Source organism: Procambarus clarkii, unplaced genomic scaffold (genome assembly GCF_040958095.1).
Source record: "Procambarus clarkii isolate CNS0578487 unplaced genomic scaffold, FALCON_Pclarkii_2.0 HiC_scaffold_137, whole genome shotgun sequence".
Taxonomy (NCBI): Eukaryota; Metazoa; Arthropoda; class Malacostraca; order Decapoda; family Cambaridae; genus Procambarus; species Procambarus clarkii.
Window position 1 is genome coordinate 464,221 of NW_027189170.1, and position 16,258 is coordinate 480,478.

Consider the following 16,258-nt stretch of genomic DNA (forward strand, 5'->3'; position numbering starts at 1 on the left):
GCACTAGCAAGGACTCACCTGCTGAGGATGCTCAGGCAACTAGACCAGCACCCAGCACTAGCAAGGACTCACCTTCTGAGGATGCCCAGGCAACTGGACCAGCACCCAGCACTAGCAAGGACTCACCTTCTGAGGATGCTCAGGCAACTAGACCAGCACCCAGCACTAGCAAGGACTCACCTTCTGAGGATGCCCAGGCAACTGGACCAGCACCCAGCACTAGCAAGGACTCACCTTCCGAGGATGCTCAGGCAACTGGACCAGCACCCAGCACTAGCAAGGACTCACCTTCTGAGGATGCTCAGGCAACTGGACCAGCACCCAGCACTAGCAAGGACTCACCTGCTGAGGATGTCCAGGCCTCTAGACAAGCACCCAGCACTAGCGATAACTTACCTGGGAGTACAGCACAGTTCTAATGACATTAAATGTACAAAGTGTAGTTCAAGTGATATACGTGTACTGCAGTAGTGTGATTCTAGTGGTCTGTACTTTATGTACATACTCTAGTGTATAATGTACATTTTTTTGAAAAGTTACTGTTCTTTAAACAATTTATATTCATATGTGTGGCACTCTCAGGATATTAAGGCTAACAAAGTTTGCACTACAAAACTCAACTGGTAGGGTAAGTACAGTACTGTAATGTGCAATATCAATTTATTTCATTGCAATTCAAATTCTTGGTTATTTAAATTTTTCAAAAGGCAAATGTGTACTGGCATATGTATTATTAATTTTATTTTTTTTTGGGGGGGGGGGGAGGGGGGATGCTGGGGCCGGATTGATGGAATGAATTCCACACTGAAATGAATCGGCTACGCCCCCATATAGTTCGTTCAAGCGAGGGCACACTGTATTACTCATATAATTTCTACATTTACTGTCTACATTTAATGTCATTTAATTTCATGCATTTCTTTGATAAAGTGTTTACTCGTGTCCTTTATGATCTTGGTTATTTGTAAGTGTTGGCCTCATTAACCTTAAATTATAGTATGTTTATGTTACTCTATGTTCTGATATGTTCCAAGAAAATGTCATGAGGAGCAGTTCTAAATTACACCTTGTATTTCCATTCTGTAATTAATGTAAATAAACTACTGTACTGTTGTTAGAACTACTGACTCCATAATGTAATAATCTATGCCAGTACTCTGACTATACTCTGTACCTGTAAAGTAAGGCTGTAAAGTACCTGTACACATTTTTTGTCAATTTTACTGTAAATTATCTACTTAAAATTATCTGTTAGTTTAAGGACTTCCCCGAAACTCTATGCGTGCTAATGGCTTTACAAGAATGTAAAATCAACTTCATTTCTATGTTCTCTCTTAACCCCTAATGTACCTTCTTGTATATAAATAAATAAATAAATGCTTGCCATCCTTATGTATCACCTTTGTATTAATTTTTTATTTTCCTTGAACATTCTCATTTTGTTAACTTACTTCTCTTATAATATTAAGTGTTTTACCCCGTCACAACATTAATTAAAAAATTTCTATATTACTATTAATTTTGCCCGAAACACTTTTCGTAATAGTGGCTTCATTAGTACAGTATGTGTAACTGCTGTCCCTTCAATTGAACAATACTCTTATTACACATAGAAATCACAATAGTGTGATGCATCAAATTTATTTATTTATTTATTTATTTAGTTATTTATATACAAGAAGGTACATTGGGTTTGTGAGAATACATAGCATGGTATTTACAATCTTGTAAAGCCACTAGTACGCACAGCATTTCGGGCAGGTCCTTAATCTAACAGATAATTTTAAGTAGGATAATTCTAGCGGAATTAATAAAATGATAACAGATACATTGCAAGAAAGAAAAAAAATGAGATGAGAGAGATTAGTAGGAATATTAAAGCACATTGGTATATTAAAGTTCATTTTGATTGCATTTACAGCTTGATTGGTAATTTAAACGAAGATTAATAGGCACCATACAGCAAATTGAAAGCACATATAAGAAGACAGCAATGATCACAATGGTAAAGTTGTTTGGATTGGGTACATGAAGATTGGGAGATTGGGTAGCACTAGATACAGTGCAATTTTAAAGCAACAAGGCAAAAAACTGTGAAGATGAAATTAGGTACTTTTTAGTTTTGTTTTTGAATGACACAAAAGTTGGACAGCTTTCCAATTCATTAGGGAGTGAGTTCCATAGACTAAGTCAGTTTATTTGCAAAGATTGTTTGCACAGATTAAGTTTGACTCTGGGAATATCAAAGATATATTTATTTCTGGTGTGGTGATAATGGATCCTATTACATCTGTCCAGGGAGAGTTTCAGAACATGATTTGCATTTAAGAACAGGGTTTGTAAATGTAGTTGACACAAGAGAATGTGTGGAGTGAGATTATGTTTAGCATGTTTAGGGAGTTAAACAAGGGGGCTGAGTGTTGTCTGAAAACAGAATTTGTTATTATTCTGAAAGCAGATTTTGCTGGGGGATGATGGACCTGAGGTGGTTTGCAGTGGTTGAACCCCATGCACAGATACCATAATTAAGATAGGGATAGATTGGTGTATAATATAGTGAGATGAGAGCAGAGTTAGATACATAGTATTTGATTTTGGAGAGTATACCAACTGTTTAGAGACTTTCTTAGTTATGTGACTTTAGACTTTAGACTTTCTTAGTTACTTTCCATCATTTTTATTATTAATGTTAACATTGTCTATCTGAAGCTGAATTGCATTTGTTGATTTGCTTCCAAATAAGATGTAGTAGGTCTTTTCTATGTTAAGTGTTAGTTTGTTGGTTGACATCCATAAGTGGACTTTTTTTTTAGTTCATTATTAACAGCATTATTTAGTGTATGTGTTTTGGGGTTAGAATAGATGAGGGTAGTATCATCAGCAAACAATATAGGATTCAGAATGTTGGTGACATCAGGCAGACCATTGATGTATATAAGAGATAGGAGAGATCCCAAGATGCTGCCCAGTGGCACCCCAATGGTTATTGGTAGAGTGGGAGAGGTTATATTATTGATGGCTACACATTGGTGTCTATCACTAGGATAGGATTGTATATAATCCAGGGCATGGCCTCGGATTCCATAATGATGCAGTTTACATAAGAGGTAGTTGTGATTAACAGTATCAAAGGCCTTTCTCAGGTCAATGAAGAGTCCAATCGGAAACTCATTTTTGTCAGGGGCTGAGTAAATTATATCAAGGAGACTATTAATTGCGTCGTTAGTACTCTCTTGGGAGCGGAAGCCAAACTGACAGGGGCCGAGTATGTCGAGTTTTACGAGGTAGGAGTACAGCTGTTTGTAGATAATTTTTTCAAATATTTTTGATACTACGGGTAGGTTTGATATGAACAAATTTGAAATGAGTTTGTTTGTTTGTTTGTTTGTTTCATTTCAAGTTTGAAATGAACAAAACAAATCCACAAGAGCCATGACGAGGGTTCAAATCTACGTCCGAGCGTGTATAATGAAGTAAGGGTGAAGAGGTAGAACAAGCTTATTGACAGAGCTCAGGTGCATGGGGGAATTGTGTAAAAACCTAGTTTGTGTCTCGGAGAGACTGCAGGATCCGTGGTAGGTCAAGTTGATTTCTTGGTTGTAATTCTTATCCATGTCGTAGCTCAGTCGATTAACCACCATACTGCGCCAAGTTTATTGTGAAATTCCCCCCTGTGCGCATGAAATAAAGTGTTCCCCAAAAATTCTTTTTTCTTCGTAAAATGATAAATTCCCTTCCCTGAACATGTCTATGTAAAAATAAGTACCAAATTCCTCTTACTTTGCCTCTGGGGACGTGGACAAGGTGCGTTGTGATGTCATCAGGGGCTGGTCGCCCGTGCGTGACACGCCCAGACACGGTCGCGCGGGCCATTCAAGCACCAGATGTTGGCACAAATATATTTTCAATTATCTGTTTTATGTATTTCCAATGCGGATTTATTTGCTTTTTTTATCGTATATGATGCATATTTGTATTCTTTACCATATGTATACAGTAGAAAGTTCATAATGTTCCGTGGAACTGTGATACATGTGTCAGCAATGTGTCCAAAATAAATGTTTATTGTCGCAATATTACTTGTTAAAAATTCACTAAAATTACAATATGTACAGTTTCACACACTACACAGTAACACACTGTATTACACACTCAGTACTTCGGAAGTGAGTAATAATCAACAAAGTAGTCCAGGGTACACAGTGCGACTTCGCTCTCGTTGCACCAGGTACAGATAGATTTTCGCTTCCTGTTTCTTTGTTCTGTGTGCTTGCAAATAACGCACTCATGCACACCCTTGGCATTAGTACCTGTAGGTGGTTTGTAGCCAAGCTTGTAAAATGTAAGGTAGTCTTGCAAAGATTACAGGAAAAGATCAATTTGTAAGGTAGTCGTGAAAAGATCGCCTTGTAAGGTCCCACACAGGAAGAAATTCAGCCAGCCTCAAAGAGTGTCCGTCAGTCTGGAAGAGATTCAGCCAGCCTCAAAGAGTGTCCGTCAGTAAAGAAGAGATTCAGCTATTCTTTAAAATATCTATGGAAAACACCACCATGGAAGCCGCTAACACTGTTTATCTATGCTACTTGTATCAGATGCATCATCACTGAACGCAGAAAACGATTCATCTATGTATCATCTAAATAAATTGGAGATAGCATAGGTGGGCAAGGGTGGCGCTCAGAGCTACAACTGGATACGCTCGCTGTATTGTCCTCATAGGTGCTGTATCACTTGCATCTGACCTTTGTGTTAGGTCCTTATTGCACCTAGCTTCACAAATATTATAACCCTTATATTCTTCAAACATTAAGGTTTGAATTTCACCGACAAAGCGCGATCTTTCAACTCCGCGTCGGACAGGTGTTTGGGAGCCCGAGGCACGTGCACCACTCATGGTTGCTCACTCAGTACTAACCCAGCCAGCAGCCTTAGGGCATAAGGGGAATTTTTTCCACGATGGCTACCTCTCACTAGAGGTCCTAAGAGTCCATTTCGTACACAACCAACCTCGCACACATTTAGAATGGGTACGAAAAAATCAAAACGCGCTTTCTCAGTTGGCAAACCGAGTATTCTTGGTTGGCACAGTTAAATGTTTAAGGAGCGTCTGGGATCTTCTTGGATGTAGGTTCGAACCCTCATCACGGCCCTTGTAGATTTATTCATTTATTACTCTTATGTTCTTTGTACACACAATCTTTTGAATAAATAATAATATTATTATTATTATTATTTACACACACAAAATCACACTAACGTGATATACATCAATGAGAAAATTCACTCGGGCTGTGAGGCGATGCGAACCTGCAATGTTTGTGTCACCTCACAGCCCCAATGGTTCGTTCATTGATGTATATCTCCTTAGTGCGATTTTCTGTGTATCTGAAGATGGGCGTACAGTGTTCAACTACAATACTGCACCCCTTCACCTGAGTGCTTAGGGGTCTTAAGTAAAACTTGGACTGGCTTCAGGACTTCCTGTGATATCAGGATATCACAGACTTCCTGTGATATCAGGATATCACAGACTTCCTGTGATATCAGTAGAAATCTGATTGCAAGACTTTTAGGAAGTCTGTGGTGGTACAGTGGTAGAGTATGCGGCTGGCAATGCCTAGGTCGTGGGTTTGCAACACCACACAGTCCCAGTGGATTTTCGTATTATTATTATTATATATAAATTATTATTATATATTATTATAAATTATAAAAAATATCATATTCGATAGGCAATGTCCACACCCCAACAATGCCATAGGCCTATTTCCACAACCCAACAATGTCATAAGCCTATTTCCACACCCCAACAATTTCATAGGCCTATTTCCACAACCCAACAATGCCATAGGCCTATTTCCACAACCCAACAATGCCATAGGCCTATTTCCAGACCCCAACAATTGCATGTTGAGGTGTAAGACAATGGTGGAGCAGAAAGTACTCCAGTACTTACGGAGGATGATGAGAGTGCGAGGAACAAGGTGGTCAGGTGGAGCCAGTGACTCCTTCCTTCAACAGTTTTGTCTCTCCCTCGTGGTATATCCTCAATGTCTTCAGTGGTGTGGCCTCACTACACACTTACACTGCCATAAGTGTCCTGAGAGTACTGTGGGAGGGACAATTTGGCGGGTATTGTGGACACAGGTCGTTAAGACAGGCGAACTTCACCAGTCGTGGAGACGTCTATAGCAACCTTTGTTGTGATGACGTCACTCGCTCGCTCGCTTACCCGCCACGTTGCTCTTCCCATTTTCTTTGGTTACTGATCTTTGCCGACGTTAAGTGTACTTCATATTACCCGAGAGCCACTAATACTAGTGACCTCGACGAGGACAGGAAGCTGGCGGCTTGTCAAAGGTTCCATCCATTTGCCCAGATAATCTTTTCTATCTGTATTTTAAAACCCAGTAGAGTTTTGGCGTTTACCTTACCTACTCTTCAGCGAGTGGACGGTTCCATGGGTTTACAACATAGAGGTGAAAGAGCATCTCCTGTTTTCTGTCCTACATTGTGGCTTGTTGAACTCGAACCCGAGAATCTGACCTTTTGAAGAAAGTGTCCAGATCGACATCGTCCAAATTGTTTAGTATTTGAAAGGTTTCGATGAGCTCCGCCCTGTCATGCTGGTTTGCAGTGTTATATATTTATTTATTTATTTATTTATATATACAAAAAGGTACATTGGGATTGTGAGGATACATAGCATAGTAATTACATTCTTGTAAAGCCACTAGTACGCGCAGCGTTTCGGGCAGGTTCTTAATCTAAGAAAATTTTAAGTAGGTAAATACTAGCAAAATTTATAAAAATGATAACAGATACATAGCAAGAAAAAAAGATGAGAAAAATTTGTAGGTATATTAAGGCACATAGGTAGCTCAGATTGATTGCAATGACAGCTTGAATGGTAGTTAACAAAAATTAGTAGGCACAATACAGTATATGACCTTCCAAATGCCTCCCAACACCTCAAACCAATTCTATTTGCTGACGACACAACTTTCATTTACTCCAGTCCTGATCCCCTTGCTCTAAATGCCACAGTAAATACTGAGCTAAATAAAGTCCATCTGTGGCTAACTGCCAACAAACTCACCCTTAACATTGACAAAACCTTTTATATTCTGTTTGGCAATAAATCCTCTAATCAAATAAATCTCAAAATAAACAATACCCAAATTTGTAACAAATTAGATGGCAAATTCCTTGGCATTCTCATTGACCACAAGCTTAATTTCCAGGGACACATTCTAAACATATCAAAAAAAGTTTCAAAAACTGTGGGCATTCTTTCTAAGATCAGATATTATGTACCACGCCCTGCCCTGGTGACTCTCTATTACTCCCTTATCTATCCATATCTCAACTATGGTATTTGTGCTTGAGGCTCTACTACCCAAAATCACTTACGTCCTCTAATTACTCAACACAAAGCTGCTATTAGGACAATATCCAATTCTGGCCCCAGACATCACTCGGTACCCCTACTTAAATCTCTGAATATGTTAGACATTAAGTCACTGCACATTCTCTCATGTGTATTATACATATATAAAACGCTAAACTATAATGCCAATCCTGATCTCAAAGGCTTCATAGAAGGTTGTATCAGAACCCATGAGCATCACACCAGAAATAAATACAGTTTTGATATTCCTAGAGTACGACTTAATCAAACTAGAAATGCTCTACAAATCAAGGGGCCCAGAATGTGGAATGACCTTCCCAACCATGTTAAAAGACTGTACCTCTCTCAACCAGTTTAAGTTAAAAGCGAAGCTATACCTAATAAATTCCCTGTAACCTACCTTACCCTTCTATTGTCAACCAATGTCTGTTTTTTTCTTTAAAGAGCGCTGTTTGTCGACATAATTGTATTTGTGCTGCTTTTTCATCTATGTTTTCATTTCTTGTTTTCATTCTACTCATTATGCTCAATTAGTATTAAGCTTGTCATTTAAGTTTATCATGCCCGAAACGCTTTGCGTAATAGTGGCTTTAGGCATTGTATGTACTAGCTATACCTATAAGTTAAACAATCCTTGTAAATATTTATTGTATGTATGTACCTTACCTAAATAAAATTGTATTGTATTGTATTGTATTGTATTGTATTGTATTGTATATAGCTTGCCCAAAAGCACATAAAAAGAAGACAGCAATGAACACAATGATAGAGTTGTTTGGATTAAGTACATAAAGATTGGGAGATTTGGTAACACTAGATACAAAGCAAATTTAAAGCTCAGCGTGGGAAACTACGAAGATGAAATTAGGTACTTTTTGGTTTTGTTTTTGAATGGGGCAAAAGTTTGACAGCTTTTCAATTCATTAGGGAGTGAGTTCCATAGACTAGGTCCCTTTATTTGCATAGAGTGTTTACACAGATTAAGTTTGACCCTGGGGATATCAAAGAGATATTTATTTCTGGTGTGGTGATAATGGGTCCTATTACATCTGTCCAGGGAGAGTTTCAGAGCAGGATTTGCATTTAAGAACAGGGTTTTGTAAATGTAGTTGACACAAGAGAATGTGTGGAGGGAGTTAATATTTAGCATGTTAAGGGATTTAAACAAGGGAGCTGAGTGTTGTATGAGAGCAGAGTTTGTTATAATTCTGATAGCAGATTTTTGCTGGTTGATGATGGGCTTAAGGTGGTTTGCAGTGGCTGACCCCCATGCACAGATACCATAATTCAGATAGGGATAGATTAGTGCATAATATAGTGAGAGGAGAGCAGAGTTAGGAACATAATATCTGATTTTAGAGAGTATACCAACTGTTTTAGAGACTTTCTTAGTTATGTGTTGAATGTGGGTGCTGAAGTTGAGTCTCTTGTCTAGGAATAAGCCAAGAAACTTTCCATCATTTTTATTACTAATGTTAATGTTATCTATCTGTAGCTGAATTGCACTCGATGATTTGCTTCCAAATAAGATGTAGTAGGTCTTTTCTATGTTTAGTGTTAGTTTGTTAGTTGACATAAGTTGACTTTTTTTAATTTATTATTCACAACATTGTTTAGTGTATGTGGGTTGGAGTCTGAATAGATGAGAGTAGTATCATCAGCAAACAGTATAGGTTTAAGAATATTAGAGACAATAGGCAGATCATTGATATATATAAGAAATATAAGAGGTCCTAAGATGCTGCCCTGTGGCACTCCAACGGTTATTGGTAGAGTGGAAGAAGTTGTATCATTGATGGTTACACATTAGTGTCTGTCACTAAGATAGGATTGGATATAGTCCAGAGCAAGGCCTCTGATTCCATAATGATGGAGTTTAAGTAAGAGGTAGTTGTGATTAACAGTATCAAAGGCTTTTCTTAGGTCAATGAAGAGTCCAATCAGAAATTCATTTTTGTCAAGGGCTGAGTAGATTACGTCAAGGAGATTAATGATTGCATCGTTGGTGCTCTTTTGGGACCGGAAGCCAAACTGGCAGGGGCTGAGTATGTCGAATTTTACGAGGTAGGAATAGAGCTGTTTGTAGATAAGAACACTGTTTTTCCCAAAAACGGTGGGTTTTCTGAGGGAAGAGAAAACGTATGTCTGGAAGCTGACTTTAACCGCCCAAGCTGTGCACGCAACGTGCCGAGGTTATAAAGCTCGGCGTGCAGACTGTGTGGCCCCTCTTCCCGTCAAGCAAGCAGCTGCTCACTTACAAAACGCTGCTCACTGCTGCTTAGCGAGTCGTAAATACAGAAGTTTAGCCCGCTCAACTGTTCCCCCAGCATGGACCCTACACCAGTCCCTATCGACAACGACTCAGAGCGACCCGTCAGGGGCGTCCTGCCCTTCTCAACATACAAGGTACAGTGTTTGTGTCTGTGTTGGCGCGCCACGGTCCCTCCGTGGCACACCTGGCGCGCCCCTGAAGCACGCCTGTTGGTTCAGCCTTGGCGACCAAATGCAGGTGCAGTGGACCTAGAGGGGGAGGTGACCCTCGGTGTTGTTATGGGGCACTGGTTTTTTCTCCAGTAGGTGGCTGTTATTTGAAGCACAATCGGGAGGAGGCCTGTCCACCCCCCCCACCCCCCACCTCCCCAATCTGCTCAGCCCTGAACCTTAAGCTCCCTCACCCAGTCGACGTAAGGTCTGCTGCTTGGGCGACTTCTGATCTACCCCTATCTTAATTATGGTATCTGTGCATGGGGGTCTACCACTGCAAACCACCTTAAGCCCATCATCACACAGCAAAAATCTGCTATCAGAATAATAACTAACTCTGCTTTCAGACAACACTCAGCTCCCTTGTTTAAATCTCTAAACTTGCTAAATATTAACTCCCTCCACACATTCTCTTGTGTCAACTACATTTACAAAACCCTGTTCTTAAATGCAAACCATGCTCTGAAACTCTCCCTGGACAGATGTAATAGGACCCATTATCACCACACCAGAAATAAATATCTCTTTGATATCCCCAGGGTCAAACTTAATCTGTGTAAACACTCTATGCAAATTAAGGGACCTAGTCTATGGAACTCACTCCCTAGTGAATTGAAAAACTGTAAAACTTTTGCCTTATTTAAAAGCAAAACCAAAAAGTACCTAACTTCATCTATTTAGTTTCCTACACTGAGCTTTAAATTTGCTCTGTACCTAGTGGTACCCAATCTCCAAATTTTTATGTAATATCAAACAACCTTATCATTGTGTTCATTGCTGTCTTCTTTTATGTGCTAGCCATATGCTGTATTGTGACTACCAATTTTTGTCAACTACCATTCAAGCTGTCATTGCAATCAATCTTATATTGTTTCTGCTGTATTGTGCCTACCAATTTGTTGTCAACTACCATTTTAAGCTGTCATTGCAATCAATCATAGCTACCTATGTGCTTTAATATACTGTACCTATAATTTTCTCTCATCTTTTTTTTTTTTTTCATTCCATGTAATCTGTTATCATTTTTTTGTCTATAAATTTTGCAAGTATTTACCTCCTTAAAATTTTCTTAGATTAAGGACCTGCCCGAAACGCTGCGCGTGCTAGTGGCTTTACAAGACTGTAATTACCATAATTGTATCCTCACATTCCTTATGTACATTCTTGTATATGCATAAATAAATAAATAAATAAATAAATTATTATCTATGTTCTTCAATTTTCCAGTTCAATTTCCACAGTCAACAATGTAGCACTCGGCGTGTACAGTCCTAATCAACCCAAGACGCTACAGCTTCGACACAGAGCAGACAGCAGACTACGACCGCATCGAGCCGCCACGCTCTCGCTCCCCGAGTTCAGACACTCACAATTCTCAATCGAGCCGCCACGCTCTCCCACATAGAGCTCCACGACTCCGGCCACACTCAGCTCTCTGCTCTGCTCCAGGCTTCGACTCAACGTCTACGACACTGCTGTATCCAGGACTACTAAATAAATATGAAACTCACTAAACACTGTGTAACTAATCAACCCAACAAAGTAATATAAACGTACGTTACTATCCACAGTCTCTGTACCTAAAGCCTACTAATTCCACTGACGTCAATGAGATAATCCTTTCTTTTAAAACCAAGTCTAGTGCCCTTGAGGAGATACCAACACTAATTTACAAAAAAGCCTCCAGATCTTTAGCCCCTGCTATTGCATTGCTCTTCAACAAGTCACTTGAACTCCAAACCTTTCCAGATATTCTAAAAAAAGCGAGAGTAACGCCTGTCCACAAATGTGGTGATCTCACAGATGTCAACAACTACAGACCTATATCAATCCTGCCAAACTTGTCAAAAATTTTTGAAAAACTAATCTATAAGCAGCTTTACTCTTATCTAGCTAAACACAATATACTTAGCCCTTGCCAATATGGCTTCAGACCCAAATAAAGCACTAACGATGCACTTATTAGTATGCTTAACTCGATAACTCGATTCATACAGCTCTTGATAAAAATGAGTTCCCTGTTGGGTTATTTGTGGACCTGCGTAAGGCTTTTGACACTGTCAACCACCAAAACCTTCTTCTTAAATTACATCATTATGGAGTCAAAGGACACTCCCTGCAATACCTCAAATCCTACCTTACTGACAGGCTCCAGTATGTTTCTGTGAATAATTCAATTTCTCCCACCCTACCCATCAACATTGGTGTTCCTCAGGGCAGCATACTTGGCCCTCTCCTCTTTCTCATCTACATTAATGACCTTCCAAATGCCTCCCAACACCTCAAACCAATTCTATTTGCTGACGACACAACCTTCATTTACTCCAGTCCTGACCCTCTTGCTCTAAATGCCACAGTAAATGCTGAAATTGAAATTGAAATAAGTTTGTTGAGGTAAAATACACACAAAGGGATGCGGTAGCTCAAGCTATTCTCACCCCATTCAGTACAACGTGTTAATATATACATAGACACACATCACAAATAAACATATTGCCAAACATTCTGAGAGGTAAACATATACATTTCCTCCTTCACAAGGAGTATGTTATCAGACGTACACACAAATACTTTTATGACCTAGGTATACTGTATAGACAATTTGCAAGAGACATGCAGATAATTCAACAAAATATTGCAATCTTGGTGCAAAATTCTTATATCTCTCAAGAATATCATCAACCTTTCCGTTGTGACACATCCAGGCTATTTGTTCAGGAACAGTCCTTATCTCAGTGTTTCTATATACATTAATCAACGGACAATCAAGAACATAATGGGCCAGGGTGTGAGACCTTAACATACCACATAGTTTACACCTCGTGTCATTATCATGAACATCTAAACCATATTCCCAGTAATATTTGTACCCAAGCCTGAGCCGCATGTACACAGAGTCACTCCAAGCATTTCTCCTTTTACCATAAGTGAAATGGGTGTTTTGACTCACATACATGTAGTGTTGCATGGTTTGACTACTCTCATACATTATCTCTCTCCTCTCCACTCCCGCCTGTGCCTGAATATTTCTGATTTTGCTTCTTATTTGTCTCATTGTGAATTCACATTCAATGTCAACTTGTGGTTTTGATGTGGCACGTTTGGCCAAGTCATCCGCCACCTCGTTGAGCACTATTCCAACATGAGATGGAATCCACATGAATTTCACACTATAACCTTTCAGCTGTATCTCAGTTATTCTTCTCTTACAGTCCTCAACTATAGACATGAAGACTGGGTTTCGACTGTTTAAGGACTCCAGTGCTCCTCGGCTATCGACAAATACAAAAACATTTTTGTCGTCATGACGTACTTCCTCCAAACACGCCAGAATGGCCTGCAGTTCAGCTTGTGTGGATGATATATAATTACTAAGCCGGAGTTCAATTATCCTGTCCACAGTCCCAAACTCCGTATAATCCTTTATTAGGACACCACACCCTGCCCTGCCATCCTCCGCCACCGACCCGTCGCAATATACATGTAAACTGTTGCCTCTTGGTAACCGAGATATCATGCTTCCATACAAACACCGTAATTGTCCCGGTTCATGATGAATCTTTTTCGCCTTCAGGGGTACAATTTCGACATCTATTTTCTGTACTTTCCAGGGAGCAGACATATTACACTGTCGAGAGGGTTTACAGCAGTCAAGTACGTCGTATTCCCTGAGGTCATGAGCTAATCCCCTCGTGTAGCGACAAAACTTTCTATATTCTGTTTGGCAATAAATCCTCTAATCAAATAAATCTCAAAATAAACAATACCCAAATTTGTAACAAATTAGATGACAAATTCCTTGGCATTCTCATTGATCACAAGCTGAATTTCCAGGGACACATTCTAAATATATCAAAAAAAGTTTCAAAAACTGTTGGCATTCTTTCTAAGATCAGATATTATGTACCCCGCCCTGCCCTGGTTACTCTCTATTACTCCCTCATCTATTCATATCTCAACTATGGTATTTGTGCTTGGGGTTCTATTACCCAAAATCATTTACGTCCTCTAATTACTCAACACAAAGCTGCTATTAGGACAATATCCAACTCTGGCCCCAGACATCACTCGGTGCCCCTACTCAAATCTCTGAATATGTTAGACATTAAGTCACTGCACATTCTCTCTTGTGTATTATACATATATAAAAAGCTGAACTGTAGTGCTAATCCTGACCTCAAAAGCTTCATAGAAGGTTGTAACAGAACCCATGAGCACCACACCAGAAATAAATACAGTTTTGATATTCCAAGAGTACGACTTAATCAAACTAGAAATGCTCTACAAATCAAGGGGTCCAGAACGTGGAATGACCTTCCCAACCATGTTAAAGACTGTACCTCTCTCAACCAGTTTAAGTTAAAAACGAAGCTACCTTGAGGTTACCTTACCTTGAGGTGCTTCCGGGGCTTAGCGTCCCCGCGGCCCGGTCGTCGACCAGGCCTCCTGGTTGCTGGACTGATCAACCAGGCTGTTGGACGCGGCTGCTCGCAGCCTGACGTATGAGTCACAGCCTGGTTGATCAGGTATCCTTTGGAGGTGCTTATCCAGTTCTCTCTTGAACACTGTGAGGGGTCGGCCAGTTATGCCCCTTATGTGTAGCGGAAGCGTGTTGAACAGTCTCGGACCTCTGATGTTGATAGAGTTCTCTCTCAGAGTACCAGTTGCACCTCTGTTTTTCAACGGGGGTATTCTGCACATCCTGCCATGTCTTCTGGTCTCATGTGATGTTATTTCTGTGTGCAGGTTTGGGACCAGCCCCTCTAATATTTTCCACGTGTAAATTATTATGTACCTCTCCCGCCTGCGCTCAAGGGAGTACAGTTTTAGGCTCTTTAGTCGGTCCCAATAGTTTAGATGTTTTACTGAGTGGATTCTAGCAGTAAAGGATCTCTGCACGCTCTCCAGATCAGTAATTTCTCCAGCTTTGAAAGGTGCTGTCATTGTGCAGCAGTACTCTACTCTAGAGAGCACAAGCGTTTTGAAAAGTATCATCATCGGTATAGCATCTCTAGTGTGAAAAGTTCTTGTTATCCAACCTGTCATTTTTCTTGCAGTTGTGACGGCTACTTTATTGTGTTCTTTAAAGGTAAGATCTTCCGACATGAGTACACCCAGATCCTTTACATTGCCTTTTCGTTCTATGTTATGATTTGCCTGAGTTTTGTACGTGGTTTCCGTTTTTATATTTTCATTTTTTCCATAGCGCATGAGCTGGAACTTATCTTCGTTAAACACCATATTATTTTCTGTAGCCCATAGAAAGACCTGATCTACATCTGACTGGACATTCGCCGTGTCCTCTATGTTGCCTACTCTCATGAAGATCCTAGTGTCATCTGCAAAGGATGATACAGTGCTATAGGTTGTGTTCTTGTCTATGTCCGATATGAGGATGAGAAAAAGTACTGGAGCAAGCACAGTACCCTGGGGGACTGAGCTCTTTACGGTTGATGGGCTGGATTTTATTTTGTTGACTATTACACATTGGGTTCTGTTGGTCAGGAAATTGTAGATCCATCTGCCTATTTTTCCGGTAATTCCTTTTGAACGCATTTTATGTGCAATAACACCATGGTCACATTTATCAAAGGCTTTTGCGAAATCTGTGTAAATTACATCAGCGTTATGTTTGTCTTCCATAGCATCTAATGCCATATCATAGTGGTCCAGCAACTGCGACAGGCAAGAGCGCCCTGTTCTGAAACCATGTTGTCCGGGGTTATGGAGTTGCTGTGATTCCATGTATTTTGTGATTTTACTTCTTAGCACTCTCTCAAAAATTTTTATGATGTGCGATGTTAGCACTATCGGTCTGAATTTTTTTGCCTCTGCCTTATTTCCTCCTTTATGGAGTGGTGCTATCTCTGCTGTTTTTAGTATATCAGGAATAACGCCAGTATCTAGGCTTTGTCTCCACAGAATGTGGAGGGCCTGCGATAGTGGTTTTTTACAGTTCTTTATGAATATGGAGTTCCAAGAATCCGGGCCTGGTGCAGAGTGCATAGGCATACTGTTTATGGCTTCTTCAAAATCCAGTGGGGATAGGGTGACGTCTGATATATGATTTGATGTTTGATTTGATTTATTAGCTATACCTAATAAATTCCCTGTAACCTACAGGGTTCCCTGTAACCCTGTCCCCTCTATTGTCAACCAATGTCTGTTTTTTTAAGGAGCGCTATTTGTCGACAGATTTGCATTTGTGCTGCTTTTTCAGCTATGTTTTCATTTCTTGTTTTCATTTTACTCTTTATGCTCAATTAGTATTAAGCTTTAGTCATTTAAGTTTTTCATGCCCGAAATGCTTTGCGTAATACTACGTAATAATACTAAATACTACGAAGATAAATTTACCCAAAT

At 39.8% G+C, this 16,258-nt stretch overlaps 1 long non-coding RNA gene across 1 annotated transcript in view; it reads left to right on the top strand.

Annotated features, from left to right (window-relative positions):
* The window catches only part of LOC138360977 (uncharacterized), a 197,579-nt gene extending 184,284 nt beyond the window's left edge, over nt 1-13,295 (top strand). The window contains exon 3 of the long non-coding RNA XR_011226737.1: nt 13,108-13,295. This is a non-coding gene — a long non-coding RNA (uncharacterized lncRNA). The remainder of the gene's footprint in view (nt 1-13,107) is intronic.
* Nucleotides 13,296-16,258: the final 2,963 nt, after the last annotated feature.